This window comes from Crassostrea angulata, chromosome 2 (genome assembly GCF_025612915.1).
Source record: "Crassostrea angulata isolate pt1a10 chromosome 2, ASM2561291v2, whole genome shotgun sequence".
NCBI classification, from domain to species: Eukaryota; Metazoa; Mollusca; class Bivalvia; order Ostreida; family Ostreidae; genus Magallana; species Magallana angulata.
Genome location: NC_069112.1, coordinates 33,831,348 through 33,846,668, shown reverse-complemented (window position 1 = coordinate 33,846,668; position 15,321 = coordinate 33,831,348). Strand labels below are relative to the sequence as shown.

The window sequence follows — 15,321 nt, the reverse complement described above, 5'->3', positions numbered from 1 at the left end:
TATTGAAAATAATCGTTCTTTTAAAAGTTTCACTTCTACTTAATCTGGGAATAAACGCGCAACTGATCTGGGAGAAGGCTTGCATATCTCACGTTATACCCACGTGACTTGGTGGTGAAGGAGAATTGAGGAAACCCCCACCCCACCCCATAACATTAGGGTTCAAAACGGTAATGGAAAATCTGATGTATCAATTGATCCTGTAAACAGAGAACTCCCAAAGTTTCAACAATTAAAAAGAGCTTACTTATACATAATGACACAAAATGCGTCTTTAGGCCAACAGTTCATTGTATTAATGGAAGTGTAGTAAATTCGTGTTAAAATAAATTGAATCGGCACATTTATTTGTCAATAGAAGTCAGTAATAAAAAATTATAGAGAAAAGTAGAAATTATCTTGACTCTTAAGGTAAACAAAGATGGACATTCCTATAGAGATGATACTTTTTATATTCAAATAGCAAACTTTTGAGTATTCTCACGGTTACTTCATGGATAGACTATTTTCATTTTAAAGCCATTAATATTTATATTTTACGGTAACCAAATAAGGATATATCTTCAATATTTTAGAATTTGAAACAAAGTCCAGAATTATTTCTTTAATCTAAATTAAAAATATATTGAAAGTTCCTTTCAGAACTTTGTCATAAAATATAAAATTGATTTTATGGTTTCCAAATTTATTTTCCAAATTTATCAGAACAGTTTTTTCATTTTCCCCAATTTCGTCCGGACATATTATTTTCGTTATGTGATGCAAGGCCGCCATACTTGTAAGAACTGTAGACTACGGCGTAGTGAAGTTTGAACTGTTTGTTGAATAATAATAGATGTATCAGAGAATAATCACGGTAATTACCATTTGCATTGTTGTTATACACAGTAAGAACTTTTTGCGTTTCCCCCCATAGTGTAATTTTGTCGTTTAAACAAGTTTCAATATGTAAACAAAATGAAGGGTATGGAACATCGGTCAAGCCTAAATTTTCTACTCTAATATTTTCGTACATTGCTTGTTTATTATATAATATATCATCAGGTCAGGCATTATTATTATTATAATGGAAATTTCTGTCAGATTTATACGTGTACATCATAGTAAGTTTCGTAATTTTACCTTTTATTGTTGTCAATCTTTTCCTACATTTGTTTAATAAAGAAACGGAAACGAATTGGCTGTTGAGATACAATATGAAGCAGTTCATAACATTACATAAAAGAACACGACCTAAAAACTTCACAGATGACGTGATCAGCCCTGTGCTCTCCCGCGGCTCCTAATAAAAAATTATCTTGGACACATTCTCTGATAATATTTATTCAAAATGAGTTACACTGCTTTCCAAAATTCCTTTCCAGTAGCCCTTATCGCTTAGTCAAAGTTTGGAGTGGTATTCTTCATTTACAGTTTTTTCTCACATAGTGTTTGACATGTGATTAAGAAAATGGTTTGAGTCAAATCTGCCTGGATGCAATTAATCAATTCGTAAATTGCATCCACTTCTTCCTGCCGAGATTGCTGTGATATATTCTCCTCCGGATTCGAAAGCTTCTCAGTGTCTGTTGATGTGTGGCGTTATTTTTCCTGTAGATTAAAAAAAAATAACTCTGTGTAAAACTATTTCAGTCAAAAAAGTAATTCTCTAAGTATGTAAAATGTTTTTGTTGCGTATAGTATTTAAATATCAAACGGATTTCTCGAAGTAGGTTTGATTTAATTAAGCTTATTTTACGTAATTAGCGAATTCTTAGATATAGCAAAGTTTGTTCGAGTCCCCGGTAAAATTCTTAACAAATCTTAGCAAAATTGTACGGTAATGATTCTGAGTCCCGTAAAGGTGAATAATAACGAAATGTACCACCATTACAACGAATTTCTTTAATGTATGCAAGGTGAGTGTTCCTGGACCAGCGTGGATACATGTGACCTTCACAAAGGTATCGTAGAAACATCGTCACTGATGATTTTGCAAAAAAGATTAAGTTAAGACTGAACTCTCATTTAGTTCTTTATTCTTATTTTGTTAAGGAGGCCTTTTCCTATATTCCTATTCTTTCCTTCTAGACCTACCCGCAACATTCCGTTCTCGCGTTCAGGAATCTTGAAAATACCAAAAGGTAACGTCAATTTGCCTGAAATACAATTTTTCATATCAAAATACATATGGAACTAAAAGATGAAATATCTTTAAAATTCAGAAAGAAGATTTTAGAAGGATCAAAGACATTTTCTTCACAGAGTTAAGGTATTTTTCGTGCTTTAAGATTTACATTCCCTGCCATTCCGAAATGACCTTGTCGACTGTCAACATTTTTTCCTCAACCTGCGCTACTCCAATATCGTGAAGGTACTTAAATCTTCCTATGAATTGAGGAACATGGTACACTAAAGCTAGAAAAATGTAAAATAAATGGTTATTCATACTGTTAAGGAATAATTCATTGATATATTAGCGATTATTAAGCGTAGTGGTACTGTTTGTTTGACTATATATACTAATAAGTTTTTGCCACGGATATAGGAATAACGTCTTCATCAAATGTTTGCTTTCGAAAGTTGCCTTTCGACGTCTCTTGGTTATGGTTAATCCTATGTACGGCTATAAATACATGCGGTTCAAAGTTTGCGAAGCAAGTTATACTCTTTTGGTTGGACATAAAATAACCCCTCTGGATAGCTTCGGATTTTGGGCGTTTGTCTCATAACTGTTACAGGTATTTCTACTGAATCGGTAGTTGACCGAGTGGCGAAGTGTGTGTTGCAGCTTCCGAGCACGGGGTTGTATGTACTCTTTTGGTCATCTGCACTTCTTGGTAGGCAGGATTATCTCTATCAGTTATAATATGTCCAATGTAGATTGGATAGGATACAGGATTCAGGATACATGATAGAAACACTGAAGTCTAATTCTATCCTATCCTGCATTTTGTTGCCAATCAGATTCAAGTATAAATTTCAAAGTGGTTTTGCAAAAGAAAATTTATCAATTTATCAAAATAATTTATCAAGAAATACACTTACAACAACAATCTTTTTTATACAAGTTAAACATTAAAAAATTGTTTTATATTGTTTTGAAAGTTTTATACTTTCAAAGCGGTAAAGAAAATTGATGCGCGCTACATGTTTGTCCATTCGGAAATGACGTATGTATAAAGTTACTGTAAATTTTAAGGCTGCACAATGCAGCGTTAAATTAATACATAAATTATGTTTTATTATTATTGATTTACTTAAAGACTTCAACAGTATATAAAAACAATTTGACGTATAAATAGAAAAGTTTCTTAGCAAGAAACGAACGCAGTTTGTGTGTACTTATCCCGTTTTATTTAATTTTTTCGACGTCTGATCACAAGTATAGGTAATAGGTAATTCCATCAACTGCCTGTACAGTTCTTGCGCAATCACAAACACCATAAAATAATCATATAACAATAATTATCATAAACAATGGGGCATTAACCGGATAAGGGGGTAGGGAGGAACAAGGGGTTAACATTTGGGCTATTGTGTAAAAAATCAATGGGGGACTATCCGGATATTTAACACATTAGATTCCTCTCTGTTGTCGTTGAAGTGGTACACATAGGCTTCATAGTCTCTGTATTGTTAGGTGGTTTCTTTCTTTGAAAACGTTTTGGTGTACCCAGCGTTTCCTACAAAGCATCGCCCTCCTAATTAAATTAGCAAAAATCAATTCAAAAAAAGGATCAAAGATAAAGATATTTGTTCATTATAAATTGAAATAGCTTTACAAATGTGAAATATCAAACCAACAAGTTAACCAGTGTTTAGATGTGGATCAAGAAGATCATCTAAATCACGGCTGTTGGTCAAAACTGATGAAATCCAAATAAATAATTAAAGAAAATTTATATTTTATAATAGTATGTTATGCATTGTTTTAAACAGAAAATTATTATGACTTTGATTACTTACTTGAATCATATTTGTCCTTCGAACATACGAATAATTGCAAAGAATTGAATGGTTTACCGAGGAGTTCCTTGTATCCTCGAACTGAAAAAAATATTCGTGGTCCCTGGAAGCATCTTTGCCCTTGACCCATCCTTGTACAGAAGAACATACTCATAGAGTGGAAGCGATTTATCGTTCATCTGATGTTTTTGGATGACATCCCTAAAACATTCCTGTCAGTACTTGAAGGGAAGATTTCAACAGGCAGAAGACTTCCTCTGACGTATTTTGTCTCATGCAGATCATACAAAATCACTCCAACATTTATGTAATTAATTAAAAGATGTTGCATTGATAATATAATTACAAATCATTATGTGAACAATAAGATAAATATATAAATATATGCATAAGAAAATGTAGGAAAAAAAGACATTTAACGTACTTTTATTCTCGATAGTTTCTTTCATTTTGCAACGAATGTTTGCCTCCGTTTGCATCCTTTTCCTGCCGAACTTTTTGAAATTCTTTGTAAGATGGAATGCCACGGGTTGACAAGTCTGCTAACAATTATTTGAGTATCAAGTCGTTAGTATTCAAGATTTCTGATATAGTAGGAATAAAAAATACACGTGCGAATTAATTGAAAATAAACGATATACATGTATAAGACTAAACACGTTTCTGATAAAAATGTCTTTTGACCTTCATATCGGGAAAATCCATTGGGTAAATATTATCGTCGTCTATATAATCTATATGAGAAAAACCAATATGTGGAGAAACAAACTATAACTTTTAAAGATATAGTATAGTACATTTTGTAGACTTTATTTCATCAAACTCCTTGACAAATATGCACAAAAATTAGCCTATTGTTGTATAGTTTGATAGGAAAAAGACACAACAACGACTGTGATTTAGAATATTATATCCAATCAAGTGATGCTGATAAAGAAATAACGAAATGGTCCCAATATGTTAACTTCACACTTTCAATATGATGAACATGATAAATTACATTTTTGAGCATGGATATTGCTTAATAGTTTATAAGATAGTTGCGAGAACAAAAACAATCGATACACATTTTATATATTAGTTTCCGACAGTCCCTGAACAACTGATAAAAACATTGACTGAGTCCTATGCCTAAGTTATTTTTATCCAAACTAAGATTAATACATGTATTAGCAATATAAGACTCTATGCATTTTAAAGAATATAATTACACGGCATATCGATACTGGCACTGTTACCAGGAAACGGCTAAAATTTACGTTTTACATACATTTTATTTCTTTCATCTCTTATTTCGGACGGGGGTCTTTCCTAAGTGGTTCCTCACCACCTTTTCCTATCAGGGTCCTAACATTGCTGGAATGCAACAGGGAATATAAAAATACTGAACTTTGCACATTGTTTAAACTAGGCATAAATGTATGGCCAAAGTTGAGGTACTCCAACCTTTGGACAGGTTCCAGATTTTCTGCCATTAGTTCTTTGTATCTGCAATGAATGAAAACACTTTAAGAGTTAATAAGCCTGAATTGAAAAAACCCGGGTCCACCATCTCAACAATCTTGAGAGGCGCCTCATTTGTTGTTTGGAGTTGAGACTGTACTGGAACAAGGGGAGATAAGAATTCCTCAGCTTTATATTTTCCTTTTGGTTTAGTTTATTGTATTTTTGCTTTATTTATAAGTGCAAACATATATTACTGTTGTACCCCTTAAAGAGAAAAATTATGGGCACATCCAGACAATGATAGGATGGGTCCTAGAGAAACAGAAATAAGTAGAAGCAGATCTTCATTTCAATTTCATGTCATTAGAGTACAAGAATGTTTCGAAAGACAACACAATATATAAAATCACAAATCTGAAATGGCGCTCTGACGCTCTTTTGAGCCTTAAAAGAACATGGCACAAAAAGTTACATTCTAAATCCGAATTTCGGAAAGAGTATTAGTATAAGGACTAATAACGAATCCAATAGAGACAATCCGAATGGTATACCGTTTACCCTTTTTAGTCGTTTGTGTTTGAAAACAGATTTTAAACACCATTTTTTTTTCATTCCACTATGGCTTAATTGACTTAGAAAACATCTGCAATGGCTTTTATTATGCATATACTTGTGCATACCCATCGTTATAAATCGTTAACAAAATTTGATATAAAATCTGACCAAGCAGCTTTAAGTTTTACATAATTGTAAACCATTAATTTGTGGTTTTGAAAAAAAAAATCAATAATTTCACAGGCGTTCCGTACAATCTAAATACAGTGTAAATTCATTAAGCTTAATGTTTGAGCATGTATAATTAAAATTATATGTTTAATATTCAAGAGGCATAATGTTAGTGTACGGTAGACTAAAATCTGTATGTACACGTATTTTTTCTTTATCAAATTTGTTCTTTTAGGGCACCAAATGAACTCAGAAAAAATGTTTTAGCTTACCTGAGCTGAAAGCTCAAGTAAGCTCTTCTGCTCCTAATTTCTCCGTCGTTCGTCTGAGTGTCTGTCCGTCCGTCCGTCTGTAACATTTTACCTTCTTTTCTAAAACTACCCGGTCAATTTCAACCAAATTTGGCACAAAGCATGCTATGGTCAGAGGAATATAGATTGCAGAAATTAAAGATCGATCTTTATTTAAAGCGGAAAAACCCCCAAACTGTAAAAAACGGGACAAACTGAAAAAGAAGAATGTGCTTGTTGTGCTACAGTTTACGTGCGAGGGGAATATCATGGTCTACAATGAAAGTAGAGATCGTTATCTTTGTACACGAACGTTTTCTTTTCAGAATTTTGAACAGTTTGCTGTTCTTCTTTAGATCTCTTTATCAAACAAGATGACACTACAAAATACATTATTAAATCACATTAGTTGTCCAGGAATTGCTATTGTTCTTATTACAATGGTTGTATCATTTTATCAATTTACAACAGTTGCTTACTACTGAAATCACATATTTGCTTTTTGGAGCAGTGGCACCACATACAGAAAAATTCGCATTGAGCACCATAAATTCCCCTCAGTGAGGGAAGTGCCTTCCAACCACAAGTCATTATCCTAAAAAATATATATATAATTATACCAGTTTAGAATTTCAAATATAACATATAGGGTAAAGAAAAAAAAAAGATAAACATCGATGAAGAGATAACCTTACCACTTAACTGAGAATTGTTTTCCATTGATGACAATTCCATTTAATTGAATATTGTCCATGTCTCTAAATGTCCCAGAGGCAAATTTCTCTTAAGCTGCATCGATTTTCATCTCCTAAATTAAAATAAACATGTGATAATTAAAATAAAAATTCCAAAATACATGACATGAAATTACAATTAATACAAAGTTTCTCACCAATGTAAAAGAATGTACTAGAACAATGGATAAGAAAGTGTAAACTCATCTTCTGGACACATGCTTAAATCTTCAAGGTAATCTTCTGGCAATGACTGTCTTGGTGCCAAAATCTTGAACACCCCTCTTTCTGAGGAGATTTTTTTGGCAAATTTGTCACCATCACAGGAAAAATTCTCATACGTCTGGTATATTTGGTGTTGAAGGACAAACTCTAGAATGTGCTCTAGCTTCTAGTACTGCAGTCTGCCTTTCGTGCTACCCACGAATACCATGAAAATTGAGCCACCACAAATTCTAATGAATCCACCGTATTTGCTGCTTATCTGACATTAGTTTCAGCAAGATTTAGGCCTTTCAGTTTCCAAAAACGAAGTTTATGGAGGTATATTTGAATCATCTTGTCTGTCTGTAGACACAATTTTGTTTTTCCATATAACCTTGAAAATTTATTAAACTTGTTTCAATAATATAGTTACTTAAATTATGGAAAGTCACATTTGCGGCAAATTGCCCCATTTGAAATTAGCGATGACAAACATTTATAATGACTTTTGTTTTAAGATTTAAAGAAAAAAAAAATCAGGAAATGAGCTTTTTTCGTTCAGTCATTAAATGGCCAAAGAATAAGTACACGCACTAAATTCATAGAATTTGTAAGTTTATGTTAGTACATGTGTACTTAACTTAGAGTGTTAATTCAAATTTATTTATATTTACAGCTGCTGTAGCTCGATATTTTGAGTCTGTGGCTCAAAAGGAGCACAAAGAAAAGACGAGAAAAATTAAGCAGCACAAGACAAAAATGCTCCACTACAGCAGGAGAAAGAGGGTACATATTATGATGTATAAGCATGAATTGATATGCCATAGGATTCTTTTTTATTCAACAATGTTCATATTCAAACATATTGCTCAGTTTATGCACTTATATATGATGATTTTTTCATTTTTTTTTTAAGTTTATAGAAATTACAATGGAGAATGGCAATGGTCGAGAAAAAGACGGGATTGGACGAAGCAAAGAAACGACGCATCTCAAATGCTTTAGAGGTCAGTGATATGTCCTCAGAGGAGGAAAATAATTCTGATGATGAAACATTTCTTAAGACCAAACCATTGATTTGGAGATTCGATGAGAATACTAGAATATTAGAGGAACTTTTAGCTCCCTTGGGACGAAAATAATGCCCTCCGCTTCGCGTCGGGCAATAGTTCGTCCCTCGGGGGCTAATATAATCAATGTTACCCTCAACCCAGTCAATATTTGTATAATATACAGTCAATATATCATCATATAATATACAATAGCAAGATATTCTTGTGAAGAATATAAAATGTTTAAACAGAAAACCTTGAACGTGTCTTGCCATTCTCATCTCTTATCAAGTTTAATTTTCAAAATACTCAGTGCTAGTCTTATCGATATTAAATTTGGATTTTTAAAGTGATAATATTAAGATAAAGATTTAATAATGAATATAATCATTTGTGTGCATAAGAAATATGGGGTCCGACAATCTTTAAGAGTATAAGGATTACAGTTGTCAAAAACATCCTGGAAGTCAACAATAACCATCAGAACCAACTGAATTTTAGTTATAAGATGTTTCAATCTGACAAATATTGTTTTGTGAAGATTAATTTTATTTTATTTTTTTCATATTTAAAATTCAGGACTTTTATATTTATATAGGGAGCTCTTCTAAATGCAACGTATATACAACCCCCAACCCTCTTAGTCTTTTATGCACAAATTGGAATCAGAGTAATTAACAAAGCAATATAAAAAAGTAGGATAAGAAACATCCAACCTTTTGATCCCTCATCTCTTCTATTTTTGCTGCTGGGATACCCATTTCCACTACGAAGTCTTCTAGTAATTCGTCCATCTGTGGAAAAAATTGTCATCAATTTAAACAAGATGTTTCCATTATTTTGCAGATTTTACTACATTGAGTTTTCTGAGACAATTTTTTTTAAAGTACCGTCACTCTACCTTATCTACACATTTAAGCATACGCTTATGAAATGCAAAACCTAACAGCAAAACTTTATATCAATTGATAGTGTTTACACTTTTCTATACTAATTAAAAGTATTTTTCCCTATAATTTCAAAACAAAATTAGGACAAGATAAGATAAATTCATGAAATACAATTTATGTTAAAGCAAAATTACAAAAACATTTTCATTTATCTCGTACAATATATTTTTAAATCCATTTCTAAGAAAGACAACTTTACCAAGTCTTAGTATTTTCTTGACGCTCGTATCAAAAAAAGAACTGGCTAAAAAGGCACCGCTATATTATGTTTTTAAAAATTGTTATAAACTTAAATTTGTAGGGCGATGATATACAATAAAAATTAGTAGTTTGAAAAATGTAAATGGAAGAATGAAGTTTATTCTACCTATGAAATATTTTGACTTTTAATTTCTTTAAAACCAGCCATGTTGCTATTATGTCGTCATTATCGGTAGATCGTATTGTTTCATATATTTGACGTCTGCTTATTTATTGTTAACAGCTACAATTTGTAAAACAAACAGAAATCATTCACTTAGTTATGTATACATCTTATACTATTGTTCTGATGTAATCTAAGTTAATTAATACAGTATTTATATTCAGTTTAATCATTGAAATATCATGTTTGTACTCAAGTAAAGCGAACTTCTGTCGTTTTCTTTCATGCACATGATACCCTAAATTTTTATTTTCGATATAAACTTATCGCCCTACAAAAGTTTTAGACAAAGAGTACATGTACCTGCTTTTGTTTATAAATGATGATATATATACAATGTATATAAGGGTAATATTATATGACAATATTTCAGTATGTCAGTGTATACAAAATCCGCCGATTAGCTGATTGTGTAACATTTTGAGTGATATACGATCCCCCAGACTTGTCTTAACTTGACATTTGGTTTACACTTAAAAAGCCATCAAGTCTACAATTAGTGAAATCTAATCATGTTGTAATATTATTTTGCTTAACTTTTAGAATAGACAAATTTTGTCTTACTTCAGTAGTTCAAGATAAGTATTCAATTTATAATAATTTGAGCTGACTATAAGAAGATTAAAATAACAATTTGAATTGTTTCTGGAAAACAAGTGACCTCACATGGTGCGGCCAAAAAATGCTTTGTGTATTTTATTAACCGGAAACCATCCATGAACTAATAAGTTCACACAGAACGCAAGGAAAAAATGTTAACTGTATCTATCCCTGAATCCTTGAATGTTTAAATAATAATAGATTTTAAGACCAAACATAAAATATATAAACATCCCTTTTTTCGGAAGTTTAAGCTTCTGATTTTTTTCAGTGCAGTTTTCTAGCAATGATCCCATTTTTTTTTTATTTCTTAACCTCTTAAAATTATAAGCGCAAAAAAGTACAAATGCTTGACAGATAACTTAAGTTACTCTGCAGTTCTTGGCAATTAAAATATGTGTTTAAACTGCCGTCATGCATCCCTCAGAAAAAAGACAGGTTTCCGATATTTTGGGACACCCTGTATTCAAAAACAAATACATTTTTTTTTCATCCATTGTGAGTTTTAATGACGTTTCTTGACAATTCAAGATAAACCACATATGAATATTGATCAATATATAACTAAAATTAATGTTAAACTACACTCGTGACTTACCTTTTTGTGTAATGGCTTCCTAAAGTCAGCCTCACTCATCACATGGCGATCGCATAAATAATTCGTTATATCGGTTTGCAAATTGATATAACAATTTTATAATTCGTTTTATCAAATTTATTTATTTGTTATCACAGATGACACTCCGTGATAACGGATTTATAACATTGAAATTTTGATACTGTTCAATTTGTTCCCACAATTTATGGAATTTGTTATCACAAAGTGGATGAAAATACGTTAAAACAGATTTTTAAAAAAACCGAAAATACGAATTCAATCTTTGAAATAACGAATTCAAGAATTCGTTATTTCAAATTTAATTTGTTAAAACAGATTTCAAATTTAATTTGTTAAAACAGATTTCAAAATTTGAAATAACGAATTCAGCGAATTTGTTATAACAGATTAAATTCGTTATAACGAATTCATAAAATTTGTTATAACACATTTAATTCGTTATAACGGATTCAACAATTCGTTATAACGATTTAAATTCGTTTTAACAAATTCAAGAATTCGTTATATCAAATTCAAAAATATTTTTTGATAGGTCCTAAATGGGCTTCCGTAGTATCGCATTCCCTTTTTTATCTTAAATAATGATTAAGGTATCATAAAACTACGAAAGCCCTGAAGGGACATGTTGATTTTTTAAAAAAGCAAAAAGTAATTCGAGATCTCGAATTACACAACTCGTTCCCACAGATTATCAACTCGTTCTCTCGGATTGAGAATCCGTTATTACGAATTACTAACTCGTTCCCACAGATTATCAATTCGTTCCCTCGATTTAAAAAATCGGTTTTCTCGGATTATATTCGTTTTCTCGGTTTGAAAAATCTGATCAAACGGATTTGAAATTCGTTATTACGTTTTGATGAATACATACTTCTCTCATATTCCTCATATCAATCAGCAGCTAAAAAGGCACTAGAATTGGACATAAAGTAAGTATATCAATTAAAGCAATTAGAGAGAAATTTCGACTAAAGTAATCTATATTTATGTATACACCGTTATGTTCATATGTAAAGTTCGATGTCCTTGCAACTTTCAATTGTCTTAATGAGTCGCAGGCTAGCTATCTTTATTCTTTAATACTTTAATTCATAATATTTTTTTGCAGGAGACAATCTACAACTTAATTCACCAGTACTCCCATTTTGACTTGCAATACAAAGATATTGTAATCATTTTAGTTCTGATTGTCATGATGGTGTATTTTGATGAAAAAATGCTGTCAAACCTGGATAGAAGAATTAAACGATTTGCAGAACCGTGGTTTTTTTACGAGTGACAAGTTGGACACTAACCTGCTTCAGTTTTGTTTGATGAAATTACTTCAGGTATTTAAATAAGCTAATGTTCTATACACAGCGTTAAACATTTTGTAGAATATAAAATTTAATATTATCTAACGCAATATACTAGTTCCACAGACAAATTATTAACAAATAAGTTATAGAAAATACCAAACGAATTAAATGCATCTGTTTAATATTTATATTACAGTGTTTATTTACGATTTGTCAATTGTCAGTGGTAGTGCAATATTGATATCAATTTTTTTTCCAGAATGAGTTAGACGAAGTGGCACATGTGTGGAATGCTCATTATTTGCAATCCACCAATGAATGAAGTGTTCGAAGCTGTCCTTCTAATGTATATCTTTTCCTGGAACTATTTCAAGTTCAAGAATATATTCATCCGGTCGATGTAGAAGTTCTTGAGCTTTCTCGACGTGAATGTACAATCTGAAACGTTCTTCCCTGTTACGAAGAAATATTTGAACTCGGTTGCAATTTCATGGAGGAACAATACTTTGATTTACCGTTAAATATTGTTGAGGGAAAGGACCTATACGTAAATCTTCATTCCTGGATCATGAAAATGTTGTAGTCTTGTGATGAAACTGCCACCGTTAATACGTTTTCAAAATACAAGGCGATACAATTGATGCATTGATTGTGTTTTGATTATATGATATATATGACAAGTTAAGCCCACTTAAAAAAAATTATATAAAACAATTAGCATATCTCGACAAAAATTTTGGGCCAATAAACTGGCAAAACCTCAATGAATATAACACTGTGCATTATCAAAGATGAACGTGTCATTTGCAAAAAGAAAGTGGGCGCTTAAGATGTGCATTGTAGATTCGGCAGAAATCTGGGAGCACAAGGAGGGCGAAAATTTCATTTTATCATTATATGGGTCATTTACAGCTGTTTTAAATGATTTTGTTGTCTTCTCTAAATCTTCTTTAAATGATTTTGTTCGATCTTCTCTCGACAAATTTGAAATGTGTTAAGATATGACACATTGAAACATTCAAAATGTCAGGTTTGTTTTAAAATGGAGAGATGACTAATTAGTATGTACTTTTTCAAAATATTTTTGGAGGATAAATTTAAAGTCTAGGGATATATTTATACCGCATATTACATGTATAAAGTTTCGCACTGACTTTGTCCTTGATTAGTGAATACAAGTATTTTTTTAGTTAAAGTACCCTTGGTGTTTCCTTTTTTTTTTTGTTTAACTTTTTATATATGCTGATATAACATTTTATTAATCTATATAATATATTCATACCCTTCGCAAACAACGTTTTTTTTTGGGGGGGGGGGGATATTAAGGAATCACCTTGTCCTTCCGTCCGTCTTCACGTATGTCCAGAGGGTGTGTCATGACTTGACCCAAGGACGTTTGGGCAAGGTGAAGGTCATTGGGAGGAAAAGTGCAAAATTCGTGTCCGGTCCATATCTTTCTTATGGAGAATCATTGGAAGTTCTTACTTCACAAAAAGATCGCTTATAAGCTGAGGGGTGGCATGATCTTGAAAAAAGGTCATTTGAGCAGGGTCGAAGTCGCTGATACATGACGGGAAAAATGCAAAATTTGTGTCTGGTTTACATCTTTGTATGTAGGAACAAGGTCATTGTACGAAGTCATTGTTTAAGAAAATTTGATTCCTTTCTGTGTCATTTCTTGTTTTATTGGAATTGGGAACGTAAAGTAACAATCAGACCCAACATAACAGAAAGTAAACCCCAACTAAACCCAGGGTTTACTTTCTGGGTTTAGTCAGGGTTTACTTTGGGTTTACTAGAGTGGACCCAGAGTAAACCCAAAGTAAACCCAGAGTGGACACAGAGAGTAAACCCGGTCAGAAGTATACCCCAGATGTTATATAGTATACCAGCAGATGCTAATTGTGTATTAGTAATATACAAGAGGCAGGAATTACAGGCAGTGGGATGGTAAGATAGAACAGGTCTGCTTCACACTTCAATGCATAAATTTGACCTCAATAGTAATTTCCAAGTAAACCCAAAGTAAACCCCGAGTAAACCCAAAGTAAACCCCGCGTGGACCCAAGTTTTCCTAAAATAAACCCAGAGTAAACCCCAAGTAAACCCCAAGAGTAAACCCAGGGTTTAGTTGAGGTTTACTCTGGTGTTAGGTTGGGTCTGAGCGGTACTGTAGCAGTTAACCTTTCCCCCTTTTTTGCTTGTCAATATTCTTTAAAGGAGTCTGGCCCCCACTTTCAAAAACGATATTACATGTACGTTCCTGTGGAAATGATAAGAAGGTAAAATTTGACACAAAGCTTTTTTGTTTCCGGCCACATAAAATCAATTGTTAGATTAATTTCATCCTTGCCCGCCCTTCTGAAAATGGCCCGCCCTGATGTGTTTTATCTCTCGTTATACATAAGTTCATACAATTTAATTGCTGCTTGACATGTGGATTATCGTTTGATTCCAGTCATGATTGTTATTAGAAGGATGCAAATGTCTTTATGCATTAAGGGTTAAGTTGAAATGAAATGGAATTTAAGAAATAGAAATTGATTTGTGTACTCATCTTAGCATTAACAATTTAAAAAAAAATACAGCAATTGTTATTGATAGAACTTGGAGTTACGATTTTTTTCTTAGCGGGGGCTATCATTTGTGTGCATGAACACTGTACCTAGCTTAATTTGTCGTTATTGATTTCTGCCATATGAACAGTATGTTTTGTTCTTATTATTAATTCATCATGATATACAATACAACTGTATTAAAATATATGCATTAACATTTCCAATATTATTATTTATCGGTGCACCGTCTTAACCCCTTTTTAGAAAGCTTGTGAGGGTGTTTTAATAGCCGGAATAGACATATCATTTAATATTTATTCGTTTGATGAGATATCGGCGCTTCTGATTGGTTGAAAAATTTCTTTGATACCTGCATCAATAAAATTTTCGCCGGATCTACTTTTCTCAACTGCTCTGATCTAACACTATTTATAGAACGGGAATTTCCAAGATAAACACTGTCAACAAAATG

The 15,321-nt window shown here is 32.2% G+C and overlaps 1 long non-coding RNA gene across 1 annotated transcript; it reads right to left on the bottom strand.

The window, feature by feature from the left end:
• Nucleotides 1-3,271: 3,271 nt before the first annotated feature.
• On the bottom strand, nucleotides 3,272-8,066 carry LOC128173760 (uncharacterized). The gene is made up of 5 exons (XR_008242559.1): nucleotides 7,106-8,066; nucleotides 5,395-5,436; nucleotides 5,219-5,304; nucleotides 3,949-4,487; nucleotides 3,272-3,665 (listed from the first exon to the last, which is right to left on the bottom strand). It is a non-coding gene; the product is annotated as an uncharacterized LOC128173760 (long non-coding RNA).
• Between the last annotated feature and the right edge of the window lie 7,255 nt (nucleotides 8,067-15,321).